Raw genomic sequence first — 6,000 nt, 5'->3', positions numbered from 1 at the left:
TGGGCAGAGTACTGGCTTGGCGCAGTACTCGTGCTGTGTAGGTCTTGGGACCTGTGGCTTAGTTCCTGTAGTGAACTGTCCTCTGTGCTATATTGTAAGTTACATTCATTTTGGTCAAGTTGATTGTGTTCCCTGTCTCACTGCTTATGTGTACCACCCCATTTATCTAAACCACAATAACGTTCTGTTCCCAAATATATTATTGTACAAAGACGTAATAATAAACTGTGTTTGAGTAGAATAGTAATATTCACTGTCCCCGTTATTTTCTCCATTTATTTATGTTTAGTTAAAGTAGTGAGAGGGTGAGTAGTGTAGTGTGGCGGGTAGAGTAATGAGAGGTGAAGGTGTAGTCACCAGTGACCTCACATTACCTACCTACCTCTGCCCTCATCCCTCCTACTGCCTCGCCTGTCCCCTACCTACTAACTCCCTCCTCTTACCCCCATATTCCCCTAATCATCACCCCCCTACATGACACCAAGTCAAGGAGGTTATTTCCCCTAATTGACTGTCACAAACTGTTTTAAAAAACAATCCTGGATCGTATCAAGAAAGTCACCTGACTCTAAATTTCCTGTCAAATTGCTCCAGTCAATCTGTCTATAGTTGAAATCTCCCATTAGCACAACATTTTCGTTTGTAGATGCCTTACGAATTTCGTCCCATAGAAGTTTACTGCACTCTGTGAGCAATTTTATAAACATGATTTAACTTCAATTGTTTTACTCCGTCTTCAACATTCAGCATATCCATGCTGAATGTTCACTTGGACCCAGGTACAGGATGAATCTCACCATTTTTTCTGGGTGATTTGTAGTCTATCTTTTAGTTTTCTTGTTAAGGCAGAGTACCATGAAGAACAAGAGTAATCTATATGGCATTGTATAAGTGCTAGACATAGTGTCCTGCGAGCCTCAGTAGGTAGACACTGTGCTTGTCTGCAGAGGAACTTCAGTCTGACATTCGCTTTCTTTACTACACTGTTCTCTATCAATCTCCTGACATGTATGTGTCAGAGGGGATTCTCTAATATTTCACCGAGGATACTGAAGTGATGGGTTCCCCATTACCCTGGGTGTAATAATAATTTGTTGTCTACTAAAACTTTTGTTCTAGTGACTGTATTAGCTTTATCTTGTGGGTATTATGTTATATACCAAAAGACTAAATAAAAAAATATTTAATACTAGACTCATTCATTGGCCGTGCCAGCCATCACTGTCTGAAAATCCCCTGCATGAGGAGAAGGACGTTAAAGAGTGGGGAGCTGACGTCTTCTTCCTCGGATCAAACCTGTACTGCCTTCACTGAATGACCCTTATGGGTTTAGCGCTTTCCCATGAAAATGGGGATAATACTTCTCCCTCTGGTCATTCACTTCCCCTATCTCTTAAGTTTAGTTTCTACTGCGCAAACTTCATTCCGCTGACGTTTCCGGCATTCCACTGTGGTTTCTGGCATTCCACTGTGGTTTCCGGCATTCCACTTTGGTTTCCGGCATTCCACTGTGGTTTCCGGCATTCCACTGTGGTTTCCGGCATTCCACTGTGGTTTCTGGCATTCTACTGTGGTTTCTGGCATTCCACTGTTGTCATGTAGGGGGGTATGGGAACGTATTTGTAATTGGGGAATATTGGAGTAAGGGGTTATTTAGGCAGGGGATATGCAGGCGAGGTGGTAGGAGAGATGAGTGCGGAGGTTGGTAGGTAATGTGAGGTCACTGGTGACTACATCTTCACCTCTCATTACTCTACCCACCACACTACTCACCCTCTCACTACTTGAAATAAAAATAAATGAGTAAATGACGGGGACAGTGAATATTACTATTCTACTCAAACACAGTTTATTAATAAGTCCTTGTACAATAATATATTTGGGAACAGGAGAAAATTATTGTGTTTAGATAAATGGGGTGGTACATATAAGCAGTGAGACAGGGAATACAATCAACTTGACCAAAATGAACATAACTTAGAATATAGTTCAGAGGACAGTTCACCACAGGAACTGGCCACAGGTCCCAAGAATTACACAGCACGAGTACTGCTCCTAGCCAGTACTCTGCCACAGCATCGCAGCACGGTCCCAGTATCTCAGCATCACAGCACGGCCACAGCATAGCCATCATCACAGCACAGCCGTATCACTGCAGCACACAACACGGCCACAGCATCGCAGCACGGCTACAGCATCTCAGCATCACAGCACGGCCACAGCATTGCAGACAGCATCACAGCAGCCGACATCAGCAGTAGCAAGCTATGGTCAGTTGCTTGAGATGAGGTGAGGTGAGGTCACTTCAGGTCATCAACAGCAGGTGCGGTCACCCATCCCTGGCAACTGCAGGTAACTGGCGGTCCGCGGGTGATGGTCACAGAGGCTGGGTGATGCAGACAGACACCCACTACAATGGATGACAGATCAGGGCAGCAATACCCTACTGGGGCACATCAGCTGGGTGATTGGGCACATCAGGTGGATAGCAATCATCGGCAACTCTTCAATGGGTGACAGTTGTGGGTGAGTCTTCCAAGGCGGGCTGGGTGACTCCTCTGTAAATATTCAATTTCGGCCAGTAATTGTTTCCCCCAAAAGTCTCACCCAAACACTCATAACTTCCACCATTTATCTCAAACTAACACAAAACTCCACCAAATATAATATTATACCCAAACAATTACTCAGACCCACGGTCAAAAATTGTCGGCTAAAGTCACTAGGATTATAATATCACACAGATATTTACTTTAACCTTACACACACAAGAAAAATGGTAGCAAATGGTAGCATAACATAAGTATAACCGAGCAGTCAGAAAGGCACATGGGACTGATTCCTACTATAAAAATAATAAGAATCACCACCGCTTAGACACCATGTCATGTAGGGGGGGGGGTAATGAATGAAAGGGGGAATATTGGAGTAAGGGGTTATGTAGGCAGGGGATATGCAGGCGAGGTGGTAGGAGAGATGAGTGCGGAGGTTGGTAGGTAATGTGAGGTCACTGGTGACTACACCTTCACCTCTCATTACTGTACCCACCACACTCACACCCTCTCACTACTTGAAATAAAAATAAATAAGTAAATAACGGGGACAGTGAATATTACTTTTCTACTCAAACACAGTTTATTATTAAGTCCTTGTACAATAATATATTTGGGAACAGAACATTATTGTGGTTTAGATAAATGGGGCGGTACATATGAGCAGTGAGACAGGGAATACAATCAACTTGACCAAAATGAACATAACTTAGAATATGGTTCAGAGGACAGTTCACCACAGGAACTAAGCCACAGGTCCCAAGAATTACACAGCACGAGTACTGCTCCTAGCCAGTACTCTGCCCAGTGTCTCCAACAGTCTCCTCAAGAGATTTCAGCAGTCTTCTCCCGAGCCCTGCACCCCAGCAGCAGCTCCTCCTGAGCTATGCACACAGCAGCAGCTCCGCTCAAAGTCTCCCGATCATGCTCTTCCTTGGGCTTATATGGTGGTCCAAGCACACTCCACAATGAGGTGTGCACCACGTGTTACGACCTGGCGCCGAGATCTGACGCCAGTGACGAACAAAGGAGCTGATACTTAAGCCGAAAAGGCGTGGCTGCTTAGCCACTTGCCAAGGCAAGGTGACCATATAATTAGGTTTCCCTAGAGACCTCACAAGCCCAGCTGAACTATATCACACTATGGTTTCCGGCATTCCACTGTGGTTTCCGGCATTCCACTGTGGTTTCCGGCATTCCACTGTGGCTTCCGGCATTCCACTGTGGCATCCCGTTGGAGACCCACAGAATCTATAGTATCTGATATAGATGAAGGATTCACCTTGCTGTTGACAGGATATATACTCTAAAGGCTGGGGAGGACCTACTTAGAAACTAACAAAGCTTAAGCTTCAGGGCCGCTACCCCTCAAAGAAGGTTCCTTGACGCTGATGAGGAGCTCTTGATCTAGCGAATTGGATCTGTGCTCCAGTTCCCTGAATTGAGCCTGAATGCCTTCCATCCCCCCCCCCTCCACATGCGCTGTATAATCCTATGGGTTTAGCGCTCCCCCATGATTATAATAATATTAATTCAGGTCCCCTGATCCCGGAGGGGCTCCAGAAGCCACTGTAGTCCACAATGCTAAAAAATTCTGGGTCTACTGTATGAGAAACGTTTTTCTTTTTTAAAATATTAATAAAATTATGTAATTCAATACAAAATAACAGTCCCTCATATACCGTAGTCAGGTGAGACGAAGTAGGAGGAGGCGGAGTCATAGTGGAACCATCCACTAGTCTAAGTAGGCCTTTGTCTATGACCCCGCCTCCTGCTTCGTCTCACCTGACTACGGTATATAAGCCTTTGCTATGGCCCTATGCTGTACTTTCTACAAGATTGATAAACTGAACACATTGATTCCAGGCTGAGGGACTGATTACCTCAAACTCCTCCTCTCCTTATACCTTCCTACTTTGTATAAGACTGATGAAGCCACTGTGTGGTGAAACGTTTCTTCAATAAAGATTCCCATATGTTGCATAAGTGTCTTAATATTTCTAGTATTATTTCTGGTAACAACACCGGCTGTGGCATCACGTTGATCTAGGCACGCATTGCAAAGTTAAAGTTATCACTCCTACCTACTAATTAACTATATTCCTCGTCACCCATTCGGTGTGCATCTCACGTTGATCCACTCCTCCCATACATAAGAACATAAGAACGAAGGAACACTGCAGCAGGCCTACTGGCCCATGCGAGGCAGGTCCAAGTCTCCTACCGGCTTAAGCCAATGCACCCAACCTAGTCAGGTCAGGTCACATTGACTTAAGGGAGGAACACGGCAACCGACCTGGTAGCACAAGCTAGTCAGGTCCAACTCACACCCACCCATATCCACTCATGTATTTATCCAACCTATTTTTAAAGCTACACAACGTTCTGGCCTCTATAACTGTACAGGTGATCGCTCGACTGCCTCTGCCCACACATTTACCACAGTGAACACAAGGGCACCTTATATACCTCGTTTACACCTGTACATTAGTTTGTGGTCCTGAATTAGTTTGAATATCACCACACAACAGCGCCACAATGAGTGCCACTGTTTTTGTTTGCGTGTGCAGTGTTGCCATACTTTGCGACGATACAGTATAACAGTAATTCACAACTTACTCACAATATGGAGAGCCTATCGACTATGCGAAGGTCATTAAGCTGTCACCACCAAACGAGAATACTTTAATCCCTAACATAGGAGTAAAAGCAAACTCACAGCATATATAGACTGAAAGAAATACAACCTTGAGGCACTGGCGGACCTACGTTTTTGGGGCGCCTTCGCAACCAGTAACAGCTAATCTACATGATACTTTAATAACGTTCTAATTTTTATTTCAACTGTTATTTTGTATTGAATTACACAATTTTATTAATATTTTAAAAAAGAAAAACCTTTCTCATACAGTAGACCCAGAATTTTTTAGCATTGTGGACTACAGTGGCTTCTGGAGCCCCTCCGGGATTTGGGGACTTGAATTAATATTATAATCATGGGGGAGCGCTAAACCCATAGGATTATACAGCGCATGTGGAGGGGGGGGGCATGGAAGGCATTCAGGCTCAATTCAGGGAACTGGAGCACAGATCCAATTCGCTAGATCAAGAGCTCCTCATCAGCGTCAAGGAACCTTCTTTGAGGGGTAGCGGCCCTGAAGCTTAAGCTTTGTTAGTTTCTAAGTAGGTCCTCCCCAGCCTTTAGAGTATATATCCTGTCAACAGCAAGGTGAATCCTTCATCTATATCAGATACTATAGATTCTGTGGATCTCCAAGCGGGATGCCACAGTGGAATGCCGGAAACCACAGTGGAATACCGGAAACCACAGTGGAATGCCGGAAACCGCAGTGGAATGCCGGAAACCACAGTGGAATGCCGGAAACCACATTGGAATGCCGGAAACCGCAGTGGAATGCCAGAAACCACAGTGGAATGCCAGAAACCA

Source organism: Cherax quadricarinatus, chromosome 39 (genome assembly GCF_038502225.1).
Source record: "Cherax quadricarinatus isolate ZL_2023a chromosome 39, ASM3850222v1, whole genome shotgun sequence".
NCBI lineage: Eukaryota > Metazoa > Arthropoda > Malacostraca > Decapoda > Parastacidae > Cherax > Cherax quadricarinatus.
The sequence above is the reverse complement of the archived record's forward strand: the minus strand, read 5'-3'. Positions refer to the sequence as shown.